This window comes from Euprymna scolopes, chromosome 19 (genome assembly GCF_053919585.1).
Source record: "Euprymna scolopes isolate OS-2025 chromosome 19, ASM5391958v1, whole genome shotgun sequence".
Taxonomy (NCBI): Eukaryota; Metazoa; Mollusca; class Cephalopoda; order Sepiida; family Sepiolidae; genus Euprymna; species Euprymna scolopes.
Window position 1 is genome coordinate 150,200,335 of NC_136500.1, and position 18,238 is coordinate 150,218,572.

The 18,238-nt window shown below is 36.6% G+C and overlaps 1 protein-coding gene across 11 annotated transcripts in view; it reads right to left on the minus strand.

The window, feature by feature from the left end:
* Positions 1–18,238, minus strand: part of LOC145240051 (uncharacterized) — a 144,092-nt gene that overhangs the window by 125,227 nt on the left and 627 nt on the right. For 7 of the 11 annotated variants that reach the window (XM_080103670.1, XM_080103673.1, XM_080103666.1 and 4 more), the window contains exon 1: positions 18,140–18,238. This exon is cut by the window's right edge. The gene's annotated coding sequence lies outside the window, so the exon portion shown is untranslated. Of the gene's footprint in view, positions 1–18,113 lie in introns of all 11 variants that reach the window. The other 4 variants (XM_080103669.1, XM_080103665.1, XM_080103671.1 and 1 more) reach the window with 1 other exon arrangement.

Genomic DNA, 18,238 nt, shown 5'->3' on the forward strand with positions numbered 1-18,238 from the left:
TATTTTGTACTTTTTTAATTTTTATTTTGTACTTTTTTTAATTTTTATTTTGTACTTTTTTTTATTTTTATTTTGTACTCTTTTTAATTTTTATTTTGTTCTCTTTTTAATTTTTATTTTGTACTCTTTTTAATTTTTATTTTGTACTTTTTTTTATTTTTATTTTGTACTCTTTTTAATTTTTATTTTGTACTCTTTTTAATTTTTATTTTGTACTTTTTTTAATTTTTATTTTGTACTCTTTTTAATTTTTATTTTGTACTTTTTTTAATTTTTATTTTGTACTCTTTTTAATTTTTATTTTGTACTCTTTTTAATTTTTATTTTGTACTTTTTTAATTTTTATTTTGTACTTTTTTAATTTTTATTTTGTACTCTTTTTAATTTTTATTTTGTACTTTTTTAATTTTTATTTTGTACTTTTTTAATTTTTATTTTGTACTTTTTTTAATTTTTATTTTGTACTCTTTTTAATTTTTATTTTGTACTTTTTTAATTTTTATTTTGTACTTTTTTAATTTTTATTTTGTACTCTTTTTAATTTTTATTTTGTACTCTTTTTAATTTTTATTTTGTACTTTTTTAATTTTTATTTTGTACTTTTTTAATTTTTATTTTGTACTTTTTTTAATTTTTATTTTGTACTATTTTTTATTTTTATTTTGTATTTCATCTCCAGTCACATGATATTATGTTATTATGTTCTTTTTTCATCGTGAACTGTATAGTTGGAGAGATAGAGTTCAAATGGTCCAGTAATGTTTGAACATCTTCCTGGTAGGGTACGAGTATGAATGTGTTACCCATGGCAAAACACATTGTTGGCTTTAGTGGTCTTGATCCTAATGCTATTTCCCCAAAGTATCCCAAGGAGATCACCATTTTCCATAGTACTGGCGATATGTATATATAATTCTCTTTGTCAGAAGTTATATTGACTGAAACAGAAAGATTCCCAAGTTTGACAAGATACACCTGAAGAAGGTCGGAGTTTACCTTGATTGAAACATTGTGAAAATAATACTCAAGATGAGAACCGTAGTTCGAAGAATCTAAATAAAACAAATTACATCAGTAAGTAGAAATCAACTGGTAAGAATTTTGGCAAGGGTTACATTAGTACAGGTCAGGATAACCTGACAGCAGTGAGATTGAGGCAAGGTCAAAATATGTTGATGATATTACATAAAAATGACATCACGCATTCGGAAGACAGAACAGAGTTTTTAAGCAGTTGGACTTGGGAAGCAAGAGATGTTACGGAGAGGTGCCCAGGGAATCACCGGAACACAATGAGTCAATCCCAGGAATAAGGTGACCTGTAATAGTGTTTCCGGCGATTCCCCGGACACTTTTCTGTGACACTGCTGGGGAATTGCCAGCACAGAGAGATCTCACGCGTTCTGCATCTCGAAAGTCTCCATTGTGTTCCATGCATAGATGGATTCATCTCGAGTCTAGCTGACGATCATCGACCATGGCGGTCACAGCCCAAGCAGGGAGAGGACATGATTAGGAGAACGAACGACTAGTGATTACGCATATACGAAAAAAGACTTTATTAGTTGATTTCTTGATTGCTTACTGGCAAAACCACACACATACACAAGTGCATTTGTGTAAAATAACGTGTGAACAGTTCATTTAGCGTTATTTAATGTTTGCTTAAAATGAAAATGTTAACTTTATTGTTTTCTTATTGTGAATGTTTTACAAGGAATCAAAGATGGGTGTTATCTGTTTATCTAATTATCTGTCTATCTATCTGTCTATCTAATTATCTGTATATCTAATTATCTATCTTTTTATATATTGTTAGTTATCATTCCAAAACCAGAAGATGTATTTAATTCACACTTATAATATTTTATTCATATTTCTATGAAGTATGTTTTACACATGTTTCATTGAATAGCAGAAGTTCACTAAACAGCTCATCAGGGACATGATAAAGGAAAATAGAACAACTGCTATTGTGTTTTTAGTAAAAAAAAAAAAAAAAAAAAAAAAAAAAGAAAGTCTACTGCTATAGACAACAAATATTGCAGCCATGACACAAGTAATCTAAAATATTCGTTTTGGAGTTATGTCCCCTGTGTGTAGACTCCTACTTTATAACATCTAAGAAAAATGCAATTTTACCCAATTTTCCATAAAAATTAATTTAACTTTAAGCAATTTTCTACTTAATGTTTTTTTTTTTTGTAATTTTTGGATATATTACTGTTTTCGGCATGACAAGTAAGTATGTAATATTCTTTTTGCTTAAAACGACATATTTAAAAAAATTGATCTGTCGACTGTATCTTAACAAGAACCGAAATTGCATGTGTGTGTGTGTGTGTGAACTCTTCACTGTCTAATTTATAACATCTAACAAAAATGCAATTTTTCCAATTTTCTGTAAAAAATTACTTTTAACTATAAATAACTTTCTACTCAATGATTTTTCATAATTTTTGGATATATTACTATTTTCGACATGACAATTAAGTACGGTAATAATATTTCTGCTTAAAACGACATATTTGAAAAAAATCGATCTGTTGACTATCTTAACAAGCACCCATTTATTTTTTTACATCTTTAATTTAAAAGACTTCCATAAAAAGGGACAACAGGGGACATATGTCAGTAATAAAAGGTGAGGATAGAATAAAGCTCAGCCAAGCACTTTCCATAAAAAAAACATAATAGAGTAGAGAAAGACTAGTAACATATATTGCGGTCACATCTAACGGAGGTACCATTCAGAACACGCTTTCTTGCTTTCTCAACGTACAAAAGTCAACTGTAATGGCAGATAATCTTTCAGGGAATATGAACTGGAATAGATACATTGAGAGCATTGCCAAGGCTGCTGCAAGGAAGGTTGGCTCCCTCTACCGTGCTAGAAAACTACTTACGCCTGCCAGTATCCTATACGTCTATAAGGCAACCATTCGCCCATGTATAGAGTACTGTTGTCACATCTGGGCTGGTGCATCTGCTGCTTGTCTCTCGCTCCTGGACAGGGTTCAAAAAAGAGTCGCCAACCTGATAGGTCCTGAACTGTCATCTAGGCTTCAACCTCTGTCCCATCGACGAGATGTTGCATCCCTCTGCCTGTTCTACAAATACTTTAATGGTGAATGCTCTGACGAACTGCAAACACTTGTACCTCCCCGACGTAACTACCCCCGACAAACCCGACAAGCTACTAAGTCTCATCCCTTTACAGTGGAGATCCCTAGGTGCAAGAAAGCCTTTTACTCCAATAGTTTCTTCCCCAGAACTGCGGGTCTTTGGAACTCCCTTCCGGGATTCTGCTTTCCCAACTGCAATGATATGCAGAAGTGTAATGTTAACAAACATCTTTCTACTCTTCTCCCTTCATAATGACCCCGCTAATTAATTCCCTAATAGTAGCCCCCTGCTTCAAAGTGGCACTGTGCCTTGTTTGGGGTGAAAATTGAATAAAAAAAAAAAATAAATAAAAAATAAAAAAAAGATAAGAGACGTTGCGAGGCTTTCTCTGTTCTTTTGTTATTTGCCTGGAAAGTGCTTAACTGAGCTCCAGTCTTTGGTTTCTCTTCCTAAGACATTCACAACAAGAACTCATCTTATTATCACAACTGTAAAGAACTTTCCTTTCTTCCTCCATATGTTTAACATCAAACAAAATTTCCATGAACGGAGTTTCTTTCCAAGAACGTCCCATCTGTGGAACACATTGCTTCACTCCAGATCTAAAAAAGAAAACGTCCATCAAATCTGTTACTAAGGTTACTGGAAAATGGTCGACTCCTGATACGATTCTCTGCCTGTCCATGTGTTCAATATATAAGCTAAGATGGAGTACTGCTGTTACATTTGGGGAGGTGTTCTTAACACTACACTCTCTTGTATTGTTTAGATTAAGTGGACAATTGTTCTCATCTTTCTTGAGTGTTATCTGCACAATGTTTCAGCCGATGCAATCTCCGGCCTTCGTCAGATGCAAAAGTCGCCTTGACAAAGTGCAAAATCAACTTTGCAATATAGTGGAGGATGATCCCTTCTGTGTGTTAGTATTTCTCTACTTTATTGTTATTCCCATGGAATGTGTTTGAATGTGTTTCAATGTCAAAATATGGCTTCAAATCTCTCGTCCACTCATCACTAGATATGGAAATAATTAGACAGATACGTAGATAAACAGGGAGCAGAGTCATCTACATCAAAGTACATGCCTTTGGGAGACTGATCCTCGACTTAAGGTAGGACTGCTAAAAGCCGAAAACCGCCCAGTTTGCCAAAGAGTGCCGCCCAAACACGAATATTAAGAATTCAAGTCAGAGACTTGTGAATGATCAGAGTTATATAATCTTTCAACAAAGAATTATTGTTAATTTATCAAAAAAGACTAGTCATGATTGTGTTATTCATTCTTCTATAAAAAAATAATCTTTGCTCCTAAGTGATACAGACTTTGGTGACCAGTGCCGGATAATTTGCCTTCTTCATCTTTTTACAATGTGGGAAGAGTGGTGATTCATCAGATAGAACCTTTCAACATCCTGGGTTTTCACAGGTTTTGGGCGAATTGTGAGTTTTTGGGGTATTTTTTTTTTTTTTTTTTTTTTTACAAAGGAGTCACCACTTATCAAGGCCCAAAAGCCACTTGAGGATAAGGGTTAATGAGTGTACAGTGGTCAAGGAAAACATGTTGTAGTAATCGTTAGTAGTGGAAATTTGGTAAATTGGATTACTTAAGGGGATGGCTCATCAAGAATTTGTTCACATTGGACTTGAAGACAACCATATGGTAGTCAGTTGGAAAGCAGGAAAGGTGTGCAGTTCTAAGAAAGAAGCTTTTTTCATGGAATCTACGTTTAGGTTTAGGCACAGACAAACAGTGGGAGAAATTATTGATAGTGATTTCAGCTAGACAAGTGTTTTTCGTGAAAGTCAGACAAGGAAGAACCATAGATTGGAGCTCACGCAAGCACTTGCCATGAAAATAATGATAAAGCAGAGACAGACTCACAACATCTTTTCTGCGGGAAAGAGATTGCAGGGAAGAGAAAAGGGTACCCCCCCCCATGTCTATTTGAACTGTCAAAGCAGGATAAGTCCTTTCTAGCAGTTCCTGCCTAGATGTGGCAACAGTACTCCATTCTTTTTTTTTACAAAGGCATCACCACATTATCAAGGCCCAGAGGCCACTCAAGGATAAGGGTTAAAGAGTGTACAGTAGAAATTGGTCAATATAGTAATCATTAGTAATGAAAATTTGGTAAATTTGATAACTTATATGGAACAGCTCATCAAGAACTTATTTACTTTAGACTTGAACACAACCATATTGTAGTCAGCCGGAAAGCAGGAAAACGGAAGACAATTCCACAGGCGTGCAGTTCTAAGAAAGAAGCTTTGTTCATGGAATCTACGTTTAGGTTTAGGCACAGATAAAGAGTGGGGGAAATTATTGATAGTGTTTACAGCTAGACGAGTGTTTCTTGTGAAAGTTTGACGAGAGGGGACCATAGATTGAAGCTCAGTTGAACACTTTCCATGAAAATAACGATACATCAGAGACAAACTCGCAACATCTCTTCTGTGAGATAGAGGTTGCAAGGAGGAGAAAAGGACATCTCCTACGAGGCTACGAAGTCTATTTTGAACTCTATCAAGGCAGGACAAATCCTTTCTAGCAGCTCCTGCCCAGATGTGGCAACAGTATTCCATCGTTGGACGTACCTGGCTCTTATATAGATAGAGAATAGCATCAGCAGTGAGATATCTACCAGATCGATAGAAAGATCCCACCATTTTTCCATCGGCCCAGGCAACAGATTTGATATACGTGTTCCATTTAAGATCAGGAGTAATGGTCAAGCCCAGAAGCTTGTCAAAACTTGAGGCCTCCTGAAGACGAGAGCCATTCATTTCAATTGATGACAAATGTGGATTAGAATGTTGATGATGTAAAGAGAGAAGCTTGGTTTTAGATGCATTAAAAGTAACCAGCCACTCCTTTCCTCATTGTACTACGTGCTCAAGATCAGAAGAGAGAGAATTGGAGAGAACTTGGTCGTTTACTGTCTTAGATGTGCTACCATAAATGGTAGTGTCGTCAGCATAAATGTCTACAAATGATGTAAGGATATGATTTGGAAGATCATTAATGTAGATCAGGAAAAGAGTTGGGCCCAGGATGGATCCCTGAGGGACACCGGCATTAATACTGTGAGCTTCTGATTTTTGCCCCTCAACTGCTACTCTTATGAACCTATCAGAAAGAAATGATTTAATAATTGAGAAGACTTTTCCAGCTATACCATAGCTAGCGATCTTATGAAGTAAACCTTTATGCCATACCCTATCAAAAGCTTTAGATATGTCAAGAGCAATTGCCCTAGAAAGATTGCCACCGTCGAGAGATTTGCTAATCCTATGCGATATAACTGTAAGGACATCTGCTGTAGATCTAGCAGAACGGAAACCATATTGAGTGTCACTAAGAAGGTTATTTTTGTTGAGATGGTTGACTTCTGTATTTAACACAGATTCTAGCAACTTACTCATGACGCACAGGAGACTTATTGGCCTGTACTGAGAGGGGGATGAGCGATCACCTGAATTCTTAAATACAGGGCATACTGATGAGATTTTCCAGGGAGATGGGAAACTATTCTCCTTAAGACAACGTTTAAACAGTTTTGTAAGTATGGGCGCTAGTTCAGGTTGAAGTTTTTTGAGTACTATAATTGGAATACCATCAGGGCCAGTTGCTTTACTCGAATCAAGGTTTTTGGACTACTTGGCTCTTGTACAGGTAGAGAATTGCAGCAGTAATGAAATATCTACTGGATCGATAGAAGGATCCCACCATTTTTCCAGCAGCCTTGGCAACAGATTTGATGTATGTGTTCCATCTCAGATCTAGAAGTTAGTCTAAACATGGAGCCTCCCCAAGACGAGCCATTCATTTCGATTGATGCTAGACGGGGATCAGAGCGTTGATGATGGAAAGATAGAAGCTTGGTCTTAGATGTATTAAAAGTAACCAGCCACCTCCATTCCCATTGCACCACATGATCAAGATCAGAGGGGAGAGAATCAGAGAGAACTTGGTCATTTACTGCTTTTGAAGTGTTGCCATAGATGATAGTGTCGTCAGCATAAATGTCTACAAATGATCTTAGAATGTGATTTGGGAGATCGTTAATGTAGATCAGAAAAAAAAGAGTTGGGCTCAGGATGGACCCCTGAGGGACTCCAGCATTAATACTGTGAGCTTCTGATTTCTGCCCATCAACCATTACTCTTATGAACCTATTAGAGAGAAATGATTTAATAACTGAGAAGACATTTCCAGCTGTACCATAACTGGATATTTTATGAAGTATGCCATACTTTATCAAAGGCTTTTGATATGTCAAGAGCAATTGCCATAGAAAGGAAGCCTCCATTGAGAGATTTGCTAATCCTATGAGATATAACTGTTAGCACATCTGCTGTAGATCTAACAGAATGGAAGCCATATTGTATGTCACTGAGGTTATTTTTGCTGAGGTTTTCTCTAACACAGATTCTAGCAACTTACTCATAACACACAGGAGACTGATTGGTCTGTATCGAGAGGGAGATAACCGATAACCTGAATTTTTAAATATGATGAGGTTTTCCATGCTGTTGAGAAGCATGTCTCCCTAAGACAATGCTTAAATAGCTTTGCAAGTATGGGAGCTAGTTCTGGTTGAAGCTTTTTGAGCAATATAATAGGAATGCCGTCAGGGTTAGTTGCTTTACCGGAATCAAGGTTATTGATTAGCTTTCCAACATCATGCATAGATATTTGTAAGTCGCATAGCGTGTTTTCAGACTCAGGAGGAAATATGGGGGGTTGGTGATCCTAATCGCATAGGGTAGAATTAGCTGTAAAGATTTTGGCAAAGAGTTTGGCTTCGTCCAATGCTGACGAGATTACCTCAGGTCGATTGATGGTGGTTGGGATAGAGCACACTTTGGACTTGACAGACGAATCTGATGTGCTGAATCAAAAACAAAACATCACATTTGTTTTGCTCAATCAGGTTAAGTTTTTGAACTATGGCCACATATTGGTTTTTACATTTTCGTGCACAGGGACGCATGTGTGGAGCATTTTAGAAGTTGGTGAAGGTAAAATGTCACATTTTGATTGGAAATAATAACTTTAATGACAAGAAGTATTCAGGCCTGATAGTTGTGGATGATTACGTTAAAAAGAGATCAGTTTGAAGTCATAAAAGATCAAAATCTTCCAAAGATTGGTGTTCAATACAAATTCAGACTGGCCTGTGTGAGAGGAATTGGTGGGACTTGCAAAGAAAGGAACATCATGAACGTGTGAGAGGAATTGAACGACCCTCTGACGGACAGAGACAGAATACTCTTCCCACTGCTGCACATCAAGCTTGTTTTTTGTTTTTTACATAGGCATCACCACTTATCAAGGCCAAGAGGCCACTCGAGGATAGGGGTTAAAGAGTGTACAGTAGAAATTGGACAATATAGTAATAGTTAGTAATGGAAATTCAGTAAATTTGTTAACTTATATGGAACAGCTCATCAAGAACTTGTTTACGTTAGACTTGAACACAACCATATTGTAGTCAGCTGGAAAGTAGGAAAACGGAAGACAATTCCATAGGCGTGCAGTTCTAAGAAAGAAGCTTTGCTCATGGAATCTACGTTTAGGTTTTGGCACAGATAAAGAGTGGGGGAAACTAATGATAGTGTTTTCTGCTAGACGGGGGTTTCTTGCGAAAGTTTGGCGAGGGGGGACCATAGATTGAAGCTCAGCCGAGCACTTGCCATGAAAATAACGATAAAGCAGAGACAAACTCGCAACATCTCTTCTGTGAGAAAGAGGTTGCAGGGAAGAGAAAAGGACATCCCCTACGAGGCTATGAAATCTATTTTGAACTCTATCAAGGCAGAATAAGTCCTTTCTAGGAGCTCCTGCCCAAATGTGGCAACAGTACTCCATCCTAGGATGTACCTGGCTCTTATATAGGTAGAGAATTGCATCAGCAGTGAGATATCTACTGGATCAATAGAAGGATCTCACCATACTTGCACCAGTCTTGGCAACGGATTTAATGTATGTGTTCCATTTAAGATCAGGAGTAAAAGTCAAGCCCAGAAGCTTGTCAAAACATGAGGCCTCCCCAAGACGAGAGCCATTCATTTCATTCGGTTTAATTAAGCAGTTCACCAAGGCTTTGGACAAGTATGATGACTGTTTCACTTATTTGTGCCAGGCTTTTCAAAGATTGACCATGGAAAAGTTGAGATCTGGCAACTCATCAGAGATGCAGAGTTTGGCAACAATAAGGCAAGAAACTACGCAGAACTTATCGACAACCTGCTGACTGCTTTTGGAAACCTCGGCTGCAACGTGAGCATTAAGATACACTACCTATTTTCACATACGGAACGGTTTCCTGGGAACCTGGATTCAATGGGTGACGAGAAGGGGAAGAGGTTCCATCATGAAGACCAGGTATCAGGGTCACTGGGATGCAGTCATGATAGCTGATTACTGTTGGAATCTGAAGAGAGACCTTTTTGCCGTTGAGCATTCCAGGAGTTTGAAGAAACGAAAGTTTAAGTCTGAAGTTTGAACAATGGTGAAGCAATATGTAATTTATGTGTACTTAGCTTTATTATACTTAACTATATTATTATTATTATTATATTATAATTATTATTATATTATTATTATTATATTATTATTATTATTATTATTATTATATTATAATTATATTATATATTATTATTATTATTGTATTATTATTATATTATTATTATTATTGTATTATTATTATATTATTATTATTGTATTATTATTATATTATTATTATATTATTATTATTGTATTATTATTATTATTATATTATTATTATTATTATATTATTATATTATTATTATTATATTATTATTATTATTATATTATTATTATTATTATATTATTATACTTAGCTTTATCATACTTAACTATATTATTATATTATACTTATTATATTATACTTATTATATTATTATTATTATTATTATTATATTATTATACTTAGCTTTATCATACTTAACTATATTATTATATTATTATTATATTATTATTATATTATTATACTTAGCTTTATTATTGCTCAATTCAGTTTACAATAATTGATGTTTCTATCAGGTAATCGATAGTGTTATTGGCAAAACATTTTTTTCTCTTAAAAAATTTAGGGTGCCATGTGTAAAATGTTTTTTGACTTCTAATGGGGGTATGAGACGAATGGATTCGCCAATCATTTTTATAACCAACGGCTGTGCTAATCAACCAATGAAAACGTCCCAAAATTATTATAAAAATTGTCGAATTTTGGATTCAATCAGTTCGCTGTATACTATGTCACGGACCGCATTTAATTCTTGGCCGCCATCTTGGTTACTGATCTGAACTACACCGCCATCTTTGTTCAACACAATATCTCAGAACTTAAGAGGTTAACTACGCCACGGACCGCATTTGATTCTAGGCCGCCATCTTGGTTACTGATCTGAACTACGCCGCCATCTTTGTTCAACACAATATCTCAGAACTTAAGCGGTTAACTACGCCACGGACCGCATTTAATTCTTGGCCGCCATCTTGGTTACTGATCTGAACTACGCCGCCATCTTTGTTCAACACAATATCTCAGAACTTAAGAGGTTAACTACGCCACGGACCGCATTTGATTCTAGGCCGCCATCTTGGTTACTGATCTGAACTACACCGCCATCTTTGTTCAACACAATATCTCAGAACTTAAGCGGTTAACTACGCCACGGACCGCATTTGATTCTAGGCCGCCATCTTGGTTACTGATCTGAACTAAGCCGCCATCTTTGTTCACAACACAATGTCTCAAAACTTAACACTATGCATTGACAAAACTCAGCTGATAGTGCCACAAAAATGCAATCGATTTTGTCACAAGGTTTGATTTTTTCAAATCAACAAAAAACCTGATGGAGAGGAGCAGATGCCACTTCCTGATTCAGCAATGCTGTTGATCAGTTGTAAAAATCTAGACAACATTCAAAAAGTAAAAAAACACTGTTGGTCAGCGTTATCAAGGGTCCTCATGCAATGCTTACGGCGGTCATGTTTTTATTTTCGTTCTAACTGAAAAGAGTGGTCATTTAGTTTGCTTTTAACCAAAAATGCTTTAAAATATGTAAAAATACAAATAAATATCGCAGTACCTTGCCTTTGGTAACATTTTTTTTTTTAGCCTTTTTAGTCCTGCTAAATACAGTTAAAAATACCCAACAAAAATAATTTATCTCCCTTGTTTTCCTTGAAATCTGCCATTGAAAAAAAATTAAGCATCTTCGACTACGGAAAATAGATTTAGCACATCTACTGGATCATGTTTCATAATTTATACTAATTTTGACATGACACGTAACTACATAATAACTAGGGCTAGGACAACAGCATATTCTTTTCGTTGTTTTGACTCTCGAGTGTGTATCCGTTGATATCTTATATGCTTTTATATAGAGTGATGTGGTCCTCAGTTGATTAACTGTGTCTGTGTCAGATATATACTCACGAGTCAAAACAATGATAAAAATATTCTGTTATTGTGTTCGTCTTTCGAAGTCGGAGATGACCATGAGATCAGTGAGTAAAAGTAGTGTTTTTGTGCTTCTGGAGATGACTTGTAAGGCCGATCCGGGCATGGAAGGCTCTCCCACAAGTTGGACAGTGGTGAGCAGGTGTTATGGAAACAGAGCTTGTTGCTCTGGCTTTGAGGGTTGCACGCTTCTGTACTGCTTTGAGGGTTCTTCTCTCTTCAACTGTTTCAGCTCCTTTGTTGATGAGATGACGCCAGTGAGGTCTGTCGGATGCAAGCGATACCCAGGACTCAGTACTGATGTTGAAGTCTTTGAGGAAGACTTTGAAGTTGTCCTTAAAGCGTTTTCTTGGTGCTTCGACTGAACGCTTACCTTGGCACAGCTCGCCATACAGGAGTTGTTTTGGGATTCTTTCATCTGGCATGCGGGAGACATGACCTGCCCATCTCAGTTGGGTCTTTCGAATGGTAGTAGTCATGCTGGGAAGATTAGCACTTTTCAGGACCTCTGTATCAGGGACTTTGTCTTGCCATCTGATATGGAAGAGATTGCGGAGACATCTCAGGTGGAAGTGGTTCAACGTTTTTTCATGCCTTCTGTAGGTAGTCCAGGTTTCTGAGCCATAGAGCAATGTGGTGAGGACAACTGCTCTGTAAACCTTCAGCTTGGTGTCAATGCTGATTCCTCTCCTTTCCCAGACTTTGCTTCTGAGTCTCCCGAATGCACTGCTTGCCTTGGCAATTCTGTTGTTGATTTCGAGATTGATTGTGGCTGTCCGAGATAGAGTGCTGCCCAGATAAGTCTCAATCGCTTGAAGGTTCTGCCTCTTGACTGAGATACTTGGCTCATGATACAGATTTCTGGGAGCTGGTTGGAACATAACTTCGATCTTCTTGGTGCTAATTGTGAAGCCGAAGTTGTCACAGGCTGCGGAGAATTTGTTCATCTGGTCTTGCATTTCTCGCTCGTTGCTGGCATTGAGGGCACAGTCATCAGCAAAAAGAAAGTCACTCAGCACTGCTTCTCTCACCTTTGTCACAGCCTGCAATCTCCTTGGGTTAAACAGCTTTCCATCTGTTCTGAATTTAATGTTGATGCCTGGTGACTAGTCGCTGAAAGCGTCAAATAGCATTGCAGAAAACATCAAGCTGAACAGTGTAGGGGCAAGGACACAGCCCTGTTTAACTCCATTTGTTACCGGAAAAGCCTCCGTGGGTTCACCGTCGTTAAGGACGTGCCTCATCATGCCTTCATGGAATTGACAAACTACTGTGATGAAAGTACTTGGACAACCGAACTTCTTCATTATTTTCCACAGACCATCCTGACTGACTATGTCAAATGCCTTGGTCAAGTCGATAAAGGTTGTGTAAAGGTCATGGTGCTGTTCGATGCATTTCTCTTGAAGCTGATGGGCGGCAAAGATCATGTCAGTGGTCCCCGATCGGCGCGGAAACCAGATTGACTCTCCGGCAGGAGTCCCTGTTCCAGGTAACCAATTAAGCGGTTGAAGAGGATGCGAGCCAAGATCTTTCTTGCTATCGACAGGAGAGAGATACCTCGGTGGTTATCGCAGGATTTGCGATTTCATTTTCGTTTATAGATGTGAACGATTGTGGCGTCTTTAAACTCTTGTGGTAGTTGTCCCTTCCTCCACATGATCTGATACAAGCAGGTCAGCTGCTCCCGCAAGGCTGCACCACCGGACTTGTAAATCTCAGCTGGGATGGCATCTTGACGTGGAGCTTTTCCACTGGTTGACTGCTGAATGGCTTTGCTGACCTCTTCGATTGATAGGGGGGGGTGAGCTGTTGATTGATGGGGACTTGGGGGAGACGTTCAATTGCTATATCATTGATGGCTCCAGGGCGATTGAGCACTTTGTTGAAATGGTCAACCCATATGTTGAGGATCTACTTTCTCGTGAGTAGAGTTGAGCCGTCGGCACTGAGCAGAGGAGAGGATCCCAAAGACTGTGGTCCGTAAACTGTCCTTAGTGCATCGTAAAAATTCTTTGTATCGTGTTTGTCTGTGTAGCCTTGGATTTCATCTGCCTTGGCACTGAGCCAGGAATCCTGCATCGAACGCAGCTTGGATTTGACTTTGTTGCGCATGTTAGAGAAGGCAGTTTTCTTCGCCACACAAGCTGGGTCATTTTGATGCACTCTTAGCAGGCGGTGTTTTTCCTGCAAGAAGTTGTGAATCTCAGGATCATTCTCGTCAAACCAGTCCAGGTGGTGTTTGATGGCATGACCTAGAACGTCAAGAGCAGCAGAGTGAACAACATCTATGAAGGATGTCCAGCTCTCGTCAACACTGTTGTGATTGAGATTGAAGTTAGCAAGTTTACTATGTATGCTGCTCTGGAATTCCTCTGTTGTTTTAGGACATTTCAATTTGGCTGTATCGAGCCTCTTGGCTGTTTTTTTACCCTAGAGCCTTCTCTTTGGTTGGATGAAGAAGTTGAATTTGGAGATGATGAGGCGGTGATCGGTCCAACAATCAGCCCCGCACATGGCTTTGGTCAGTCTCACGTCCTGCCTGTCCTTGACTCTGGTAATGACATAGTCGATTTGATGCCAGTGCCGAGAGCGTGGATACATCCACGTGGTTTTATTGCGATTTGGGAGGCGGAACATAGTGTTTGTGATGTTGAGATCATGTGACGCACAGGTTCTAAGGAGGAGGAGTTCGTTGCTATTGCATTTGCCTACTCCATGCTTTCCAATGATGTTTTGCCAGGCTTGATGATCTGTACCGACACGTGTATAGAAGTCGCCAAGAATTACAAGCTTCTCCGACAATGGTGTAAGTTGGATATAATTTGATTATAAAAATATTCTGTTATCATAGCCCTGGTAATAACGTTTTCACATGAAATGCGTTGGTTTTAAAATTCTCTATTTTGCACAAGCACCTTAAAGATATAATGTTTACAATATATATATATATATATATTTAATAGTATTTTTTTGCTCTATCCTTATTTTCACGGCTAGTGCTCGTCTGAACTCCAATCGATGGCCCCCCCCTATTAAACTTTCACAAAAAGCACTCGATCAGCTACAACCACAATTAACAGCCCCCCCCTCTCTATCTGTGCTTAAATCTAAATGCAAATTCCATGAACAAAGCTTTTTCCTACCCGCCTGCAGACCACTGTTCCATTGGTTTGCTTCTCGTCTGACTACAGTATGGTAGCCTTCAAGTCTAATGTAAACAAATTCTTGTTGAACCATTCCCTTAAATAATCAAATTATATCCAACTTACACCATTAACGATTATTACACTGCCACCTTACATTCATTAACCTTTATCCCCGAGTGGCCTTCAGGCCTTGATAAGTGGTGACTCCCTTGTAAAAATAAATAAAAAAAAATTCTCTTATTTTATTTTTGATTTCAATAAATATTCGATTATTAGTGAAAAAAAAATAAACAAAAAAATGGAAAATATATATTTCATATTATTCGAATTCATTCTCATCTTGAGTGTTATTTTTGCATTTCGACCGATGTAACCTCCAACCTTTTTCAGATGTATCTTGCCGAACTCTGTAATCTGTACGAAACCCTTTAATTAATCCACTGGAGTAGCATGTCCTCGTTCTATCAGCTATGACAAGATAGAAAGGAATTTCGCATGAATCTTCAACCTCGAGAGGAGTGTTACTGCTACTGAATTTTATGAAGAACTTTAGTTGCAGACAATTCTAGTAGCAATTTTAGAAGTCTTAAACTTATTTTCGTTTCTAAATATACAATCTTACTTTGCTACTATGTATCAGCATTCTTCAAGATAAGGACCCCCGTGTTGACAGATTTTCAAAAGGCTTTCTGTGGTCCTGTCGGCTGGACAAAAATAAAATATTTGATCTTTTACTGAATTTTATAATAAAAAAATATTTTTTAAAACGAGATGTTACTTTAATTTTAAAAAAAAAAAAAAAAAAAAAAAAGGTAAATTTTCAGATTAGGTCCACCTCCACAATTTTCTTTTAAATGACGACTATATCAGTTTTTGACTATGCTGAATATGAAAATCGCATTTGAATTTTGCAGAAATAAGTAGTTATCGAGATATAAAAAGTTGTATTATGCATTGTATTCTTTAACGGCCATCTTTTTTACGCGCGTGCGCGCGCCATAAACAAATCTACTCATCTATGACTGACAATTCACGCGCGTAAAAAAGATGGCCGCCAAAGAATACAATGCATAATACAACTTTTTATATCACGATAACTAATTATTTGGGCAAAATTTCAATGCGATTTTCGTATTCAGCATAGTCGAAAACTTATAAAAGGTGTCATTTAAAAGAAAATTGTGGAGGTGGGTGGACCTAATCTGAAAAAATAACAAAAAGAAAAAACTGAAGAAAAAAAAATCGGTAAATTTTTACGAAACACCCCAACCTCCCCATGTTAAGAACAGCTTTCGGAATAAAATCCCCTCCCCCCAACCTCGAAAGCCGTTCTTAACATGGAGTGGTTGTGGGGGTGTTTATACTACGCTGGGCCGAGGCAGGCCGTAAAAAAATACCAAAAAAATCAAACGTCGCAAAAATGTGGGAGGAATTTTTTCAAGTTTATTTTTTTTTTTTTTTACGTCTATCGACAGGAACTGCAGGAAGCCTTCTGATCTTGAAGAAAGCCATATTATTTATAATTAATTGGCGGAACGGGAGTATTGCTAAATGACCCCCGTGGATTAACTAAAGGTTGCCATTTAACATTCAGTGCAGATTCCCGAGTTTGACAAGATACACTTGAAAAAGGTATTTTATTAAATTGTTAGATGAAAGCACAGATTAATTATAAAACACCTTCCCCTTCCCATGTTAAGAATAGCTTTCTAAATAATAACGTTAAGACATTAAAAAACGAAAATATCGAAAAAAAAATTTATATTGTACGTATCTGTTTTGGACTGAAGATCTACGAAAAAAAAATTAATTTAATTTGATTGAGTAGTTTTTTTTTTTTTTGTTTTTTTTTACAGCGGAAAAACACGTTTTTATGAGAGCGTGTTGAAGTCAGCCATTGTGAAATTTGCTGAACACGCCACGGGGAGATAACTCCATAGCGCCGATACTCCCTCTCCATCTTTAATTCTAGCTTTTCTTCCTAAAAATCGAACCATTTGCTCGGTATCATAGCAAATTGTTTTTTCGCTATAAAAAAAAAACAAAAAAAAAACTACTTGATGAAATTAAGTAATTTTTTTTTTTTTCGGAGAACTTCATTCCATAACGGATACGTGCAACTGCAATATAACCTTTTTTTTTTTTTCGATATTTTCATTTTTTACTGTCTTGACTAAACTGTACAAGTACCCGTTATTGTTTCAGTACGGTACAATAAGTGCCTGTACCAGTATTTTTTAAACACCCCCAACCACCCCATGTTAAGAACGGCTTTCGGAATAAACACCCCCAACCTCCCCATGTTAAGAACGGCTTTCGAGGTTGGGAGGGGGTTATTCCGAAAGCCGTTCTTAACATGAGGAGGTTGTGGTGTTTATAATACGCTGGGGCAGTGGGGCACGGCGTAAAAATTTACTAAAGTACCTTTTGAACTATTTTTAACAAGACAAAATCGGGCAAAAATAAAATTTAAAATAAAAACAAATATGCAACAAATGTTACCTAAGGCAAGATGTTTATCAAAATAACGTAGGAGCGAGAAACACAGGCACACCATATATTGTTTATAAGTCTTAATACAAAAATAAAATTTAAAATAAGCTTTTTAATTATTATTATTATTATTTTCGAAACTATATTTTATCAAAATCTTTTATTTAAACATTATTTTTTTTAGAACAATGTCGAAGTATCCCAACTTCTTAACATATTTGTGCAAGATGAAAAAAGCTAATAATATTGTTTGTTTTTATTTTTCGTGTTTTTTTTTTTGTTTTTTTTTGAAAACATTCAAATAGATTTTATTTTACACAACAACAAACTACAAGACGTCAAGAAAACATCGTTTCCTTATATATATAACATTTTTTAAGATAATCGACATTTTTTTGTTGACTTAATTAGACACGTAATCAGTTTTGGTTACCTTTTTTTTTTCGGGTAACATGAAAATTTATTTTATTTTGATTACAATTTGACTTAAATAATATTGTTTTATGTTTAATCAAGGCTTGGGTAGGATTTCATTAAAGTTTATTTTTGTTTTCTTTTGTTATGAAGTTAATAAATACAATTTAATTTTTAAAGAAAAGAAAAAATTGCGATGCAATATTTCAATGTTTTGAACGTAAAAATGCTGTCCTAATGTTTCTAAAAAAACAACGAACGTGAAAATCACACGAAAACGATATTTATTATTATTATTTTTTTTTTTTTTTACGAATGATTTTGAAATTATTAAAGTTTTTCTTTTCTTTTGCTAATATTTCTTTTTTAATCACAACCACAGATGAAAAAGAAACAATTAGATTAATTACTATTCATTTATTTATCATACCTTAGCTTTCGTTAACTCCTTCTTACCTCGACGACTTGTGGCCGCTACTAACCCTCGGGTTGTCATCGTTTGTAGATGGAAGGGGTTGTCCAGGACCAATGGTAGTAAGTAAATCCCCTATGGGT